General features: G+C 46.2%; 1 long non-coding RNA gene across 3 annotated transcripts; it reads left to right on the top strand.

Moving 5' to 3' along the window:
- The first annotated feature begins 97 nt into the window (after positions 1 to 97).
- Positions 98 to 15,290, top strand: LOC142559830 (uncharacterized). 3 transcript variants are annotated; one of them, XR_012823257.1, is made up of 6 exons: positions 98 to 1,016; positions 4,774 to 4,866; positions 6,745 to 6,850; positions 9,355 to 9,603; positions 11,386 to 11,502; positions 14,970 to 15,290. It is a non-coding gene; the product is annotated as an uncharacterized LOC142559830 (long non-coding RNA). The 3 variants fall into 3 exon arrangements; XR_012823256.1 differs by lacking the exon at positions 98 to 1,016 and having other exon boundaries at positions 3,040 to 4,866; XR_012823258.1 differs by lacking the exon at positions 98 to 1,016 and having other exon boundaries at positions 3,042 to 4,866; positions 9,440 to 9,603.
- The last annotated feature ends 1,406 nt before the right edge of the window (positions 15,291 to 16,696 follow it).

The raw sequence follows: 16,696 nt of genomic DNA, 5'->3' as shown, positions 1-16,696 counted from the left end.
AGCTTAATATCTGGTACGGCCCTGTTGTGTATATATATATATATATATATATATATATATATATATATATCTCCGACTTCTATTTCAATGAAATTGAACCAAACTAGGCTATACCGAATGCCACTGAAAGTTCTCAGACCTGCTCGGTTTGCCAAGATGGATTGGATGCAGGGCATGAAAGATCAGATATTGGCCAAGGTATATGCAAGTATGTTGTGTGTGCTTCACTGTGTAGTCGAACCCTATATAAAAAACCCTGAATAAGCAATTTATCCTATACCAGGTATTTACAAATGTTTTTTTGAGGTGCACCAACTTGTAAAAAAAATTGCTGTGGGCAGACAGCACAGTTCGAACTCTTGAACTAAATTACTCAATGAGATGGGCATTACATCTGAAAAACAAAAATGCTCAACTAAATAATTACCATAATTACACTAAATCATTTTAATTCATTAATTTATGTCACACATTTTTATCATTGGTGTACGTGTGGTGCTTGATTGGCATAAGGAGCCTCACTGGGCTTGCCACATTCCAGGTACTGTACATCTTTCAGTCCTCCCCGTCTGACTCTTGCTCGGCATTCTGGAGCCACTCTGCGAAGGACATGCCGTTGCCCTTAGGCGAGTGGGCGCTCTTGTACCACTTGCACATTGCTGTCTAATATGTGTGGTCCTGCTTTTAATGAATGTATTTCTCTTTGCTTTCTTCCTCTACTAGCGATAAAGAGCTTACGCATATGCAGACCTCCAATGATTCTGAGCAAAAAAAAATTCAGGGAAGTCATGACCTCGCATCACTGCAGGTGACTTTGACCCTGGGACAAGATCGCATATGCATTTGCTTTCCGAACGTTCGCTTGCGCTCTCGCGATTTGCTGGTGCCATGAGGCGGGAGTGCAAATGGAACACCGCCTACTCAGTGATGTAGGAGGCAAGACGAACGTTCGGAAAGTGTGACACTTGCACAATCTCGCCGCTGTTCATTGCAGTGCAAAGACTGCAAAGACCAGGGTAAGTGCTCTCCTTACCTTTACACACGTATATTTGTTTAAAAAAAAAAAAAAAGAGAAGGCCTTTTTTGCTTGCATGTATAAAAGCATTTTTAGTAATCAGAATTAAACTGTTAGCAAGTTACAAAGCGTTACAAACAAAGCCTTACAAAGCAGGCCCAGTTTTTCTTTCTCCTTTTGTACAGTGCCTCAAGGTTACAGACGGGATGCTATTAACAAGCTGCACTATGAAAGTCCATAAATGTTTCACAAAAACTACCGAAGCAAAACTTAGGCACTGCGATCGTTTAGGTACTATAGAATCGACTGATGAGCAGCATATTGAATTGCCCAATTTTCATGCTCATGGCTTCAGGCGTTCTTGTGACCTTATTTATCACACTTTGTTTCGAAAATTCCAGATTTTTTAACACAAATGCAGTAAATCTCTATGCAAATGCCTAATTATTGTGAATTATTGCTTTGATTAGGCAGCTTATTGTTTAAAATTACGAATTTGGCATAATTTGAAGCCAGAAGTTTAGGCAAAACCATGTACTTGTAAACCGGTCTTGTAGCTCCCACATTTCTATAGGGGCGAAATGCGAAAACGCCTGTGTACTTAGATTTAGGCGCACATTAATAGACTCCAGGTGGTCAAAATTTCTGGAGTGGTCCACTACGGCGTGCCTCATTAACAGATCGTGACTTTGGCACGTAAACCCCATTTTTTTTTTTTAGCACTAAGGTTCCTGAAGAAAGCAAGTTTATGAGGTACCAACACTCGTTCTTTGCGCGTCCTCCACTCTCGCACTTGCACTCTCTTTTCTACTTGGAGCATAGAGAAGGGATCCTTTCTCTATGCTTAGACGGGTGCGTTGCTTGCACGCGGTTTGCTAAATGGCTAGAGGCGATATTTAATATATCGCAGAAGGTTCAAAACTAGTGCGCATGTGCCAATGATGGGTCAGATTTTCGCTGGAAGAAAAGACGTAGCTAAAACGAACACGACCGCTGTCATAAAAACGCACACGCCGTGGCGTAATCTCCATGCACTCTAAAAACAGTTGCACCCTCAGCATGAGGTGAGACTGAGCGATGACTGATTTAATCTTTTATATTATTTAAATTATGGGGTTTTGTGTGCCAAAACCACTTTCTGATTTTAAGGCACGCCGTAGTGGAGGACTCCGGAAATTTCGGCCACGTGGGGTTCTTGCACCCAAAATCTAAGTACACGGGTGTTTTCGCATTTCGCCTCCATCGAAATGCGGCCACCGTGGCCGGAATTCGATACCGCGACGTCGTGCTCAGCAGCCCAACACCATAGAGCGACCACGGCGGGTTTTTAATCTTTTATTTCTTGCCGTCGGAGTGGAGAGCAAGTAGCTAGCGTGAATTTGGATAGGCGCTGGCATATGCGAGGAAGCATGCGAGACGCCATGTCTAGTGGTATAAAAAACCAGCACAATGTTAACAGTGGGACTGCACAGACAACGTTGGCACAGATTATGCTTCCTTATATAAACAAAAGATTACTCTGGATGTTAAATAATGTTTTTATGAAAGAAGTACCTGCAGTTGATGCGAAAGTAAATAAGTATTCCTATTTTTCTGTATGGCTTGATTATATTTGAACTTTCTTAGGGGCGCTTCCATACAACGATGAAGAGGAGGTTGGAACAGAAAGTAGGACGCGTTACCTAACTTTTGCCTAGGGACCTTAATTCGGGGGGTGGCTCATACACGTAGTTGGAAAAATTTGATCAAATGGCCCTGTCCCACGTAAGGCTCGTCAAAATCTATACGAATCTATAGGTTAGTTATATCCGCTATAGAAATTGTAGTAAACATTCACTTACGAATTAAAATAACAAGCATAGTGTAATGTACGGATCATGTGAATGACCACGAGCACTAGCTGTCGCAACGCTGGAATTACGAAGAACGCCGGCAGCGGGGGTGAAGGGTGCGTACGGCCGCGCGATTCACCGCCACTTCGAAAATTAGATTCAGCATCATCATCGGCCAGGTTTTATGTCCACTAGAGGCCAGCCTCTGTCAGCGATCTCCAATTACCCCCGCCTCTTTTTAGACTACGCGATCTGCAATACTAGGGGCGCGGTTATACAGCCTGGAAACGAACGCAAACGCATGAAGTTAGCAGTCATCATTGTCATCATTGTCAGTCATCATTGCACCCGCCAATGGTTACCAACGATTAGATACCGCACGCGGGCCGCGTAAGCGACAACCGCACACAGTCATTCGCAGCTACGACAGGGCTAGAGAAGAAGAGGCATCTACTTCCCAACCGCGCATTTGATCACGAGACGTCAATGGCGGCTTGCATGCCCATCAAGCCGCCATCCTTTTCGGCTCACTCTTACGTGCTTTTTGTCGCACCCACGTTGCATGGGTCGCGCATTCATACGGCCTTTGGGCTTCATATGGACCATCGCGGTGACGACGACAGAGAAAATTTGCATGTAGTGTCGATATAATTGCTGTCGCAATAAAACGAGCAATCGGGAACATGCGTCGAGGTCGCTTCTACCGCGGCTGCGGACGTCGCAATGTGCACCAGCTACAAGCACAGCATGGGCACCAACGACAAAGCCAACAGCTATTTTCCACCGCATAAGCACCAGCGGAAACATAACGCTAGGCGCGCGGGGAGAGAGCGCACGCGAAGGGACCAGCTATCTCGGATTGGCCAAGCTTGAATCCGGAAGATTAACTCCGAAATAAAGCGCGCGACCCGCGTATGCAGTACTCCTCAGGCGCACGGACAGCCAAGCGTAGTCGGTACAAACTAGGTGAAAACGGGCGCTTATTCCACCCCCTCTCTCAAAGCCGGCGCATCAATTTACAGCACGTTCAAGTCTCGCGCTTTGCGCATGCGCCACTGCCTATACTGGCCTTACAAGAACCCTGAGCTTAGCGCTGCCACTGCACTGCCTCAGTAATCCGTGCAGGGAATTTTCCCTCTTACGGGCACTTTTCAGCCATAATGGTGGACCAAGGAGAAAAAAATCTTTCCGGTATAACTAAAAATGTAAGATTCATGGAGCGATTATTAAAGTTAGACTAGTCTACAAAAGATCATATCGTCGATCCACAGCATGTCATTGTCAGTCAGTCACTTTCTCGTCGTTACTATAGTCTGCATTGTTAAACTGCCCATATGCTGTTGCGTGCAAATAAAGATGGAATTCAAACTGTTGCGTCAATATTTGCTCAGTTAAACTACTACTAATCGAAAAGCTTCAGGGTGTCGGTCTAGTCGATTAGGTCCGAATACGCGGAAGAGGTGACCGGAACCGAACAAGACGCAACATTAGAAATATATTTCACATTATACTGTCCAACCAAACTGTAGAATAAATCATGTAATGATTTTGAACGTGAGTTTCTGCATTTCATACCCGTGGTTGGCAATTAAGATACTTTTTCGAAGCTTATATCTGCGTTTTTATGTGTGGGCAGGGAAATTTGCGGGGATTTTTTTAGAGTCATGCGGGAAAAAGTGCTGAAAATGGGGAATTTTCATGCCTAGGAATGGAAATTCTTCTGAGAAGTACGGAACATCACCGCGCTGTCTGGTGGTGCCTTGCGAACATTATCAGAAGGCGTCTTCGCGTTTGAGCAGGGGGAGAATCCGAGTTATGAGAACGAAGCGAAGCGACATTGTGTCCATTGTGTATTTCATGCACACAACTTCGGAGGTGTAGAGAACTTCCTCGCTGCTTTCCACGAGGTAGTACCATCGTGTGCAGGCCCTTTGGATGCTAACTCGTCTCACCTGTGAACTTAAGCGATTGCCTGCTCGTGCTGACAACTGACGTCCGGGACCTGATCGTTCACAACTGGTGAGTGAAGTCTTCCGTTATTAATGCAGGTCTCTTCGAATCTTTGGAAAAGTCTGTAGCAGAGGTTCACTGTCGCAGTAAACGTCGTGAGCAAGAACGCAATGCCAAGTGCATCGTCATCATACTTTGACTTGCGTTGAAACTAATATTATACACGCGCGATCGTACATAGTTCAGCCTTGCACACCTGACTGATTTAGAAAATTCTTCGCTCTCGTTCTAAGGGAGGGGTGCACCTTCGTGAACGTTGCGTGCCATAAGTGTCTTGATAGAAGAAAAAAAAAAAAAAATGAGGAGCTGTCGCATAGCTCTGACCCGTTTTCTACCAGGGCGCCAGTTTTAAAGATAGAGTGCTCCTTCTACAATAAAGCATACATGAGGTATTCAGCACGGAAAAGTTATCAGGCGCTATAGTTAATACGAGGCAAGGCTACCCCCTTGGTGGGGCGAGGGGACTCGGGATGCTGTGAAATTGAACTGCCTTCGACTATGAGGTACTATGAATACTCATATAAGGCCCTCACTTCAGTGAACTATTCTTCGAGGTCACACGAAGTTTCTTGAAGTGCAAGTATTACTAAAAGTATTAATAAATTTAGTAGTAATAAAAGTTAGCTTGTCATCCTTCTTCACAGTGTGGAAGGACACTGTTTTTTTTTTTTTTGCTTCTGATATTTGTTAGGGCGGGAGCTGCCCAACGCCAGGCACCCTCCGCAACGCGAGCGTGTATGGCGAATACCGCGTGTCCTCCGCTATATAGGGCGTCCCGAGAAGGCACAAAAGACGATCCTCGCTATCAAAGCAGGGGATGTGTAGTAGAGAAAAACATTTACTTATGTGGTCACTCTATCATAAAAGAAAATTTTGCTTCAGCTGTAGTTTTGTTGGTCTTTCCAGCGTGCAGCCGAAAGTGCCCGCGTTCAGAAGTGTGTATTGGCGGGGGGGGGGGGGGGAGTCAAATGATATACCTTGTGTCTCTCCACTTCTGACAGTTGGGAGTGGGGGGGGGGGGCAAGTGGCCCCCCTCCCGGTAGATACGCATATGACATTAGCGAGAGACACTATGTACTATCACTATGTCCTTTCTATCCGGCACTTAACCGGTCATTGGCCAAGCAACTCGACAAGCACCGTCCAGTCCCTTGCTTGCAAAAGGACAGATATAAATACGAAAGGCGTCAAGATATGAGAACGTTCCTGTGCGCCCCCTGCTCTTAAGGCGTCAGGTTCAAATGCGTGACGCTTGAGCATAAAAGGATGTTCCACGTCCGCCGCCTTGTCCCTTAGAGGCACGTGCCTGCAGCAGCCAAAGTCCGGAGACCACTCGGCTCTTCGCAATAGAATGCCAAGCAAGAACCGCAGTGGGCGTCCACCTCTCAGAAGCGCTGGGATTCAAAGTGTGTGAAGACATTAGCTGGCTAGCCAGGCGGTCGAGATAAGGGGGAGTCGTTTAGAGCATTAGTAAAAAAAGAGAGAAAAAAAAAGACTGCAAGACGATTCAACCTTTATTTGAAGTTGATCGAATATATAATGTCTCTAATGTACAATGTATATAATGTATAATGTATCTAATATACTGCGCACGGTACTTTAGCTCCTCAGCCCTCGCGTGAGTTGAGGAGGAAGGGGGGGGGGGGCTGCTTAAATGTTGTTTGCTGCACTGTCTTCGGGATCGGCCCACTAAAGAGGCTAGAAATACCCGATACAGCAAAGTGTGTGTGTTGGGGAGGAGGAGGAGGGGGCAACCCGCTAAGAAACACACTGTCTTTAAAAGAAGAGAAGCTATATTGTATGAAGCAGGGTTTGGGTACGGGCTAGTTGGTATTCCATTGTTTCATGTTTCGTTCTCGTATGTGCCGGTTTGTGTGGACGGTGTAGCCTACGCTGACCTAAGGGACCTGTATCCTGGACCTGCAGTTTCGGACTACAAAATAGCCGACGCTGAGCATGCTGTCACCTAAGCTCAAAACCCTCTGAGCTGCGGGTAAGGAGTGAATTTATCCATTCTAAGCAGCGTATACTCACGGACAAGGACAACTTAGGCCTTCTATTCCGTTCACGCGTTGAATTGAAATTGAAATTGATTTATTCAGTATAGATTACAGGTTGTAAAAAAGGATAATATACAGAAGGAGGTCCCATAGTCAAAGACTGTACCGGGACCTCCTGTTATTTATAAATATGCGTTTTCTAAAGCAACGAGGAGAACTACATTAAAATCATATATAAGGAAACATGGAAGAAAATAAATACTGGAGAATGCAAAACAAGATTAGGAGTTACAATAAATCTAACGAAGAAAATTATGCAATTGCAAGAGCAAATGCAGCAAAACTAAAGGAGCTAAACAAAACTGACAGTAAGGGACAAAAAATTTTACCCAAACATGCAATACAAACAACAACAAAAAATAATTTTAAAATATACATGACCATAAATGCAACAAAGAAACAACAAAAAGCTTCGAAATATACATGACCATTAATAAAGAATGCGTTGCTTATAGAATAATGTGTTGCTTTCAATGGTGATTATTATATGTCAGCATCTGTTATTATTAATTTGCTTGTAAGCGGTGGATTTTTCCGTGAGAAAAACGAAGGTCGACTTCGCCGTTTTTTTCACTTTCGCGCCGGAAACCTCGGCACCTGTAACGTTATTGTGACGTCACGTATTTCAATGATTATGCTTGTATCTGGGCCGTTGTCGGCGCAGGAAAGGCTTTCAAAACTTGCGCTGGGTTGGATTGTCTGCTTCATTTAGAACGCAGTCAGGTAATCAACCCACTAGGCAGGAGAAAACGCTGCCGAAAAAGATGATGTCGCGGCGAGCTCACACGGGAATTTCAAAGCCGCGTCATCGGAATGTCTTTCGTCTTACTTTTTGTTTGGCTTACTGTGCCTCCTGCGGGAGTGAAAATTGACGTTTTGCTGTTACAGGAACATAACGCAGTTCCACAACATAGCTTAATGCTTCTCCTTGCTGCCCCATTAGGTGCAGCCAGAAATCGGTGGGAGCCGACCTGACGACAACGACATGTCAGCCCATCCATCACAGAAACGAGACGGAACCTTGAGCGGAAACATACTTGCTGTTTTTTTTTTGTTCTGTTCTGCTTATTTATTCTGGCAAAAAATGATGGCACCTGCGACAGATGCCACTATTCAGGACGTCACACCCGTTAACAGCCATCATTACAGGAAATAAAAAGAATACTATAGAAACAGGGGAGGGGAAGGGGACTGATAGACTTATTTATTTAGAGTGTTTTTTTTTTGAAAGCGTTCTAGGTTGATTTCCTTATGTTTGTATCTTTCTTCCACTGGATTTTATTATCTGTAAGCGATAAATTTCGACTCGCTAATTCACCGTCTTTTTCCGTTCATCTCAACCATTATATCTAAGGCTATCTCCCCATTGTGGGTATGCACCAAAGACATGGCTAAGCATGTCTCCGGGAACGGTAAAGAGGGAACTTCCCGGTGTCTCTGAAGTCTGAGTTATCAGGGAAGCTAAAATTATCTTTTCGCCATCTATGTAGTAAGGAAAATTTAGTTACTTTTTTTTTTCACGCTACGGGTGGCAAGCCAAAGGACGTCCAACAAGGCCACTTATCAAATGACTCTGGCGAGGCCCATGCCTAGCTTTAGTAGGTGGAACAAGAATGCTAAGTTAAACGAGCTGGCTAACAGCGACTGGCCGCGTGAAATAAACGGGAGAAAGATTCAGTGCCCTTCCACTCTGTGACCAAAGATGACCAGCGAAGCTATGTATGTAACCCCTTAATGGCGAACTGCACCTCCGTCGCGGGTCGGCCCGGCATTGCACTATCTTCGGGATTATTTTTCTACACGCAGACACGATAGTGGGGAAAGCAGGCATTAATAGCTTCGCTGTAAAAATATGCCAGGAGAAATTCACAATGACTATTTCACACAGGTGGCGCTCTGTCGACGAGAGAAGCTGGCGTTTGCTTCACGAACGCGACCTTTTCTACGATGTTGACACGTGGTGACCTTTACTGCAGCACAGAATTTCCTGTTTAAATTTTAGTTCCTGACGCGGACCGGATTTCAGCTGGCACAGTGCTTTCTTTTTCTTTAACGGGCAGCATCTTCATTGGGTTTTTAGCCTGGTTCTCACACTCGCCCTCGATATAGAGCCTCGGTGCCAGACAAATATCTTTAGATAACAGCACTGCTCACAGCTGTGACGTCATGAAAGAAGGACGGTAGATCCATACATTCCACTAAGAGTTGAGGGAGGCGTCTAGGGTTGCCATTTTTCTCAAAAAGCACGGTATATTGTTGATGTACTGTCGATGACTCTGAAAATGATCACGACAGTTAGTGAATGCACTAGCGGAAGTGCACCTTCTATAGACTAGCCCCTTTTCTCCTTTCCCCATTGCAAGGTGACCAACCGAGCTCAGCCTGGTCAATTTTCTTGCATTTCCCTTACCATTTCTCTTGTCTCCATTTGCAACAGGCGAAGCCACGATGCCTCTTTTTTGTCCGTGTTATACTCGTGCGTCATTGGTCTCGTGTATGTCACCGGCGATGCGTCCGACCAGCTTCCACGTGACTTACTTGACGTCAGGGCGCCCAAGCTGTGCACGGCGGACGTCGTGGACGTGCTCGCGAGCTTCACAACGCCGGCATCTGTCGACGTTGCGACGCGAAGACGGCGTCCCTTGACGACATCCGCCGAACGTTTGCGAGCCGAAGCTTCCACAAGGTAAGCGATATATCATTGGGAATTTGCAAGCTCGGCAATATCGAAGAAATTTTCCTACTTCGAAGTGGCTTATACGTATGAACTAGAAGAGTAGGCACTTTTTCTTTTTTTAATTCAGCTGCTCTTACCTCATGTTTACCGCCAGCAGTGATTCTCGGACTTATCTCTATAGGAACCACGAACGAGCGGATAGCGAACTCCTGAAACTGATTTAGAATGTTTATCGATGGTTTATTCAGCCTGTTAAACAAGCAGCCGCCAAGCACAGTTAGGGATGTATGACCATGTTTGCCGAGTTGCATCCTGAGGCGTTTCTTCGTCTCAGTCAGAAAAACTTATTGTTCAAAGTGCCTGTTTTTGAGCGCGTAGAGTTATAAAAGTTACAATGAATCCTTGGTTCATACATCTAATCCAACCCAGTTCACTTCGCAAAACGTGAACTTGCTTTCTTTATGAAAGCGTTTAATAACCACTTTGTGGAAGGTGTGAATCCCACACCATCAAAATTCGGAAATATTGGAGGGGTCTTTCTAGGATCCGTAGTTCGGTCGCACTGCAATTGGTATAACATACATATAGCTACTTTAAAAAAATGTGTTCACTATGTTCTATCCCATTTCGCGTTCATATTTCTCTGAAAGGATGTTTAGCGAATTCTCACATACATTTAGCGGATTCCAGCGAATATTTAGCATTGGTAAATGAAATGTTTGCAAGAAAAATTGACAACGCTTGGTTGAATCATCTCTTAACAAAACCTTAACTACCCGCTGCGGTAGCTTAGTTGCTATGGCTTTGCTGTTCAGAGCTAGCGGGTTGGATCTCGGAAGTGTCTGTCGCACTTCAATGGGGGCGAAATGCAAGAATACTCGTGTACTTACATTTCGGTTCTCGTTAAATAATCCCAGATGGCCCAAATTATTCCAGAATCCCCAACTACGGCGAGCCTAATAATCAGATCGTGGTTTTGGCACATGCATTTCAAAAATTTCAAGATGTTTTTTGTTGCAAACCTGAGCTATAGTGAAGGCGTACGCAAAGTGTAAAGGAGCCACCTGTTTTCAGGAGGTATCCTTGCAACGCGCGCTGATGGAACCCATTTTGAAGACAATTCTAGCGCAGGTACACCGCAAAAGAATAACCAACACGAGACAGAGCATTAATGTCCGCTAGAGCGAGAATGATTAGAGGATCTGAGTGACTCGGTGTTTTGGTAGTCACAACCGTACGATCTAACAGATAAAGCCATATAAAGCGCAGGGGAAGGTAATTGTTTCGTCTAATTGAAATGTAGAAGTAATAAGATAAGAGGAAGTGAAAGCAGACGAAAAGGTAACTCGCCGCAGGTAGGAGTCGATCCCGTGTCTTTCGCATTACGCATGCAGTACTTTATAGATTGGGACATCGCGGGGCCTCTCCTCTCGTCCACTTTCTTGGGTCCAAGGTTGGGCGCCGGGAGTGTTAGCCAGCGCCTCTCACGGCCGAGGAGGCACTACCGTGGACACATTTACTCCGAGGGCACAGTTATTTACACACTTCCGCAATAGCCTTTGACGTGCATGCTTTTGTCACTTTCATAAACCTGATATTCTTGCTCACACAGCCCAGAAATGTGTGCAGCGTTTACAATTTAACGCGGCAGCATATGCTGCTTACTCAAGACAGCGTCACAATATTTGTCCAAGTGCTCACTAATGTGCATCGAGCCCAATGCTGCTTAATGCCGGCGTTGTGTGTGTGTGTGCGTGTTTACGGTTTCGTTTGACGCTGTCTCGCTCCCAGAATACAGGTCCAAGGAGACCCAGACTTTCCACCAGTCGAGCTCAATCACGCCTCCTTCAAGCAACACAACAAGGGGTGATGTCAACACGTTCGTGGCTTCAGTGTTCCACCAGTCACGTAAGTAAGACCGTATGCCTCGTACATTTTTACTAAATTGTCGCGTACACAGCAAGAAAAATTACCTGTTGCGGAATCCGCTTCTTCCTGGCTCGAAATGCCGCTGAAGACATCATTGGTGTCTGCTTCCAGCAGCACATAGTGGCCCCTGTACTCAATAGGCTGTTCCGAGATCCTTCGTGGGAAAACAGTTGACTGCAGGTCTCTTTAATTAAGCCATTTTCGCCCTCAGATTCATCGCTTCAGTACCGCGCCTGGGTATAATAAATACTATATGCAGTAAGTTCTCGTTAAAACCAACTCGAAGGAATCGTGAATATCTGCTCGCAGCATGAAAAGTTCGCTTTAACAGAAAGGATCTAAATAACAGAACTCATTATTCCTGGCAAACCACGCAAACCAAAAAAAATGAAACTGCACCAAAACCAAAAGGCAGGTGAAAAAAAAATTAAGTAGTTAGATTTTCGTGACGCAAGACGTCGCTTTAAGAACACTTAAACTCGCAAGTAAATGTTGCTTGCCGGCATTTCGCAAACCTGTGCACTGTCACGAAAGCTGGAGTTTCACTTACTTTGCAAAAAATGTCTTTGTTCCCCTCATGTTGCTGAAAAAATACGCCAAAGGATCCAGGCCATTATCAGCTAGATAATGTGTGAGCACCGCTGAACGATGTCCTCACCATAACTTTATAGACTGCAGGGGCACATCGAGGACTTCCTTAATCACCCTTTTCGGCATCAGCCTTGCGGGTTTCCATATCCTCGTCGACATGTGCGTAGCTGTCTGTGTCTACAGAATCACCATTAGCTTCTTAGGTAGCTGGCATCACTTCCTCAAATTTTGCCGATCAGGACATCTCGCTAGACTGAGTAGCAGGTTTCAGGAACGACTGCGGAAATTCGATTTAACCAAATTAGCGTTTCGTTTTAAGCGGATTGCTTTTGCGTTGGACCTGTCTGAAACCAACCAAATGTACAGTGTTCCGCGTACCCCCAAATTCGCCTTAACCTGGATTGTCTTTACCGCAGCTTACTGTAAGAGAAAATGGTAAGGGTTGGCATGTGGGTAGAAGCAGAAAACGCCGAGTATGTCTAAAAAATAACCACGTTGCCACATGGCGCGGGCGCACTCGAGGTCTTCGTGGCGTCGGGCCAAATCTCAGTGCCATTTCTGCATGCACGCCTGTACTACATCTATCGCTACTCCTTTTAGAGCGCAGCTCTTTGGCGTCCGTTCCTGGGTTTCGCGTCGTCGTCGTCGTCGGCGTCGTCGTCGGCCTCGTAACCAGCTCCGCCCCCCTTTCATCCCCCCAGCGCTAGCAGCGACCGACTGATACCGCTGGATGCCGCTGACGCCGCTAGAGAGTCAAGATAACGTGACTGCATAGAACACCGTCGCCGCCATGCAGAAAGAGGAGGAAAGGGTCCCCCCCCCCCCCCCTGTTCTTGTGTGGCGGATAGCTGGGGTTGACTCACTATCGCCGTCAGTGGCATCAGTCAGTCGCTGCTATCTCTTCCCTCCTCCCTTTATCGTGTTGTCCGCTTGCTGCGCGCGCTTCTGCCCCCATCGTTTGCCGCTGGGTGTACACGCCGCCCCCCTCCGCTTCCGCTTACTGCTGGTTGCTCTCGACGGCGGCGATGAGCCTCCGCTTCGGCGGCGCGAACTGCAGGGTCTTCTCGGCGGCGGCGATGAGCTTCTGCTTCAGCCTCGCTTACTGCTGGTTGCTCTCGACGGCGGCGATGAGCCTCCGCTTCGGCGGCGCGAACGGCAGGGTCTTCTCGGCGGCGGCGCTTAGCCTCTGCTTCCCCCACGGCTGTGACAACCTTGCGAGGCACTTGTATAGATCTCGTCTTTGAGAATCAAGCATTGGTGTACCAAGTCGAACATATATCAGTCTATTTCTCCGACCACAAAGCTTCCTTCATGACTGTCAAGAACTGTTAGTGGAGTCTTTGTTAAAGGAATACGTGTGAAAAATAAAATAAAAATTATGTGATAGCGCATACATGTGTTGCTCGATTTCTTTGCCTCAATCTATCCAAAAGGTGAAACAGCTTATTTGCTGCGCTCAAATTTCGCATTAGGAAGTAACGTAATCGTCGGTAATTTTTTAATATCATAGTTCATTGTCGTAATAAGCCGTAACGCCTGCCCACCGGAATGCGTGATAGTTTTTTTTTTATTGCGCGAGTAAATGCCTCCGGGCATACGGGGGTATGGGATGGGGGTGAATAAGGATGATTAAATGAATGAAAAAAGATTTGCTGATCTAATGAAGTCCAAGAGGGATCGATAATGTGGTCCCTGCGTGCAAGCAGTGTAATCACTCGAATTGTGCGGCGAAAGTCCCGCTGCTGCGAGGTGCCGGAGCCTCGCCGGTTTCAGTGCAGGGCATACCCACAGGTGGATGTCGGCTTCACGGCTTGCAGAGTGGACACTCAGGGCGAGGATATAACGGGCGAAAGTGCGGCCACTTCCGAGTCACGGCAGGAGTGAGGGCAACCCCGATCCGGATCCTCCGAAGCGCAACCTCCTCTGCACGGTTAAGACCGCGGGGAAGGTTTACCGCACACGGAGGTATGAGAACACGCGTGCGGCGCCGGAGGTGTTCCTTTCGTGTTAAAAGGAGGGTGGCATCATCTAGGTGAAAGAGCTGAGGCAGTGACGATTGAGAGATTGCTAGACGGGTCGCAGAATCCGCACGGCTTTGGAAGCTCAGAAGGTCGCGTGGGATCCACTCTATAGATATTGACTGCGGGATACGTGCCGCCAGAAGGTGGATCTGTTGACATATTTCAGGGCTGCGACTGACGCGTCGCAGAAGCCACGTCGCCTGGAGGGCATCAGTGCGGATGACGGTGCGGGCCGTGGGGACCATGGGAAAGGCGGCTACAGAGCATAACGCTTTTCGGATAGGAAGGAGCTCGGCACAAAAGGAGGAAGGAGGCGCTTGGATTTGAAACCGGGTCGTCTTATTAAGGGCAGCTGCTCAAGGGCAATTGCAGTTGTTGTTTCACAGTCCTGAATGCTTGCATCAACGTAAAGCACGATGGAGCCAAGCGGCAGGTGGGCATCTTGAGCTATACTTGATCGTGACTCCACTCCCCCCCTCTCCTTCCCCCGTGTATTGTGCAAATGGGAGAACGGCCTTTGTTAGTACGCCGAACGAACGAACGAACGAACGAACGAACGAACGAACGAACGAACGAACGAACGAACGAACGAACGAACGAACGAACGAACGAACGAACGAACGAACGAACGAACGAACGAACGAACGAACAAACGAACGAACGAATGGAATGAATGAATGAATAATATGAATGAATGAATGAATGAATGAATGAATGAATGAATGAATGAATAATATGAATGAATGCAACAAAATACCTCAGTTTATTAGTGAGACACTCTAGAGAAGCACCAACTTAAGTTGATTTCGTTAGTTTGCATCCGTATGCTTGCAGCTGATCTAGGCGCTGGCCGGGGACCACTTCCCGAGCACCACGAAGCAGCAGTGCCCACCGAGGCCCAGACCCGCCCCGAAAGCTACAGCCGAGGTCCCATACCAATTCACCACGGCCGAGGAACGTCGGGAAATCTTCGGACAGCGCTCAGGCAGGAGACAAAAGGCAGATGGCATACAAGGCGCCAGTCGCCCCACTCACACGTAGTGACACAATCTTGATTTTAAAGAAACAAATAAAAAGAAAACACCGACACAAATTGTACTCGTGTAGTGGGTCCTTCGATCACTGTGATTTCATTTAAAAATACAAATAAAGAGAGACACAGAGTGAAATTGTACCGGTAAAGTGTTCTTCCTGCTGATTTTATTTATTTAGGGGATGAAGGATGAATGTTAGAGCGGGAGAGCTGAAGGCCCAGCTTCCTTTTATTTTTAAACAGCCTTGCAAACTTCATAAATTTCACTCTTTTCCCGTCTTTGGCTCCTTTATTTTCTTGTCCAGACATTTACGAAAATTGTCAGCACAAGCCTCTGGCTGCGTTTGGAGGAAATGTAACGTAATTGTTTATCAATAAACAAATATCCCCAAGCAGGCACTCTCAAACCCATGGAGCAACCTTGAACTACTACAGTATCTCCAAGGAAGCATTTCCACCAGTATTTAGTGTTGCATCTTTCCTTGCACACTTTAGACTGATGCTTAAGGAATTCCATAACATAGGAATAGAGAGAAATAGTTCACTTTGCCACTCTCCAGCGCTCGCACGTAATTGCAAGGGATAAGGGGAAGTCACTATAGGGAGTCATTATAGCACTGAATCGCACTTGTACAGAGTGGTCGAGCGGCCGCCAGCGTCCGCAGTTACTACCATGAGGTAGCTGCAAGGTTTCACTTATGTGGGTCCTATAGCGCATGGACCTAGCATGCGAATTGACCGTGCGTGGCCTCGTTGCGGCGTTGGCCTATGCTTATTCTTTTTTTTTTGTAAACGACAGTCAAGAAGACCGATTGACCACTCTAGACAAGTGTCGCTCAGACTGTACATCAAAATCGTACCTGAGACTTACGAAGGCACGTCCTTACCAACAAAGAAACAGCACGCAAACGAAAGCGGTTATTTCAAGGCAAGACAAGAAACAAGGTAAGTACAAGATCATCCAAAAACAGCGATGGACACCCGAGCAAGTGCAGCGCAGACTGCAACCTCTGTGCAATGGTAAGGCAAATTAGACTAGGCTCCAAGATCTTTCAAAAGAGGCGAACCGTCAAGAAAGGTAAAAAAAAGAAAGAAACCTGCGGCGTCCCTATGCTGCAAACATTCATTATATTTTATGGCTGGGCCTTGATAATCGGGATGTCATGTATAAGATACTCAAGGAGGTCAGCTCGTATGTTCCAGATGATTTTAACTGTTGGATAACGAACAGAGAAATGGCACCTCCGCCATGACGTCACTTAAATGAGCGAACATAATTGGTCGGCACATATATGCATAAATATAAGTCGGGCAGTAGTGTCCTTACCAGAACAGTCTTAGTATGTCACTTTGTGGGAGAGTGTTACCAAACAATTTGGAAGGCCGGTCGTGAAAAATGTAAAGGAATCGATTTGGAAAAACAAGAAGGTGCCACAAGATAGGCAGGCATTCCAGAGAGTGCGGACAGCGTGACACAGGCGTCGCTATAGGAGTTACCACGAACCATGAAGAGAGCAACAAAACTCGC

This window comes from Dermacentor variabilis, chromosome 10 (assembly GCF_050947875.1).
Source record: "Dermacentor variabilis isolate Ectoservices chromosome 10, ASM5094787v1, whole genome shotgun sequence".
NCBI classification, from domain to species: domain Eukaryota; kingdom Metazoa; phylum Arthropoda; class Arachnida; order Ixodida; family Ixodidae; genus Dermacentor; species Dermacentor variabilis.
This window is presented reverse-complemented; position numbering and strand designations above follow the sequence as displayed.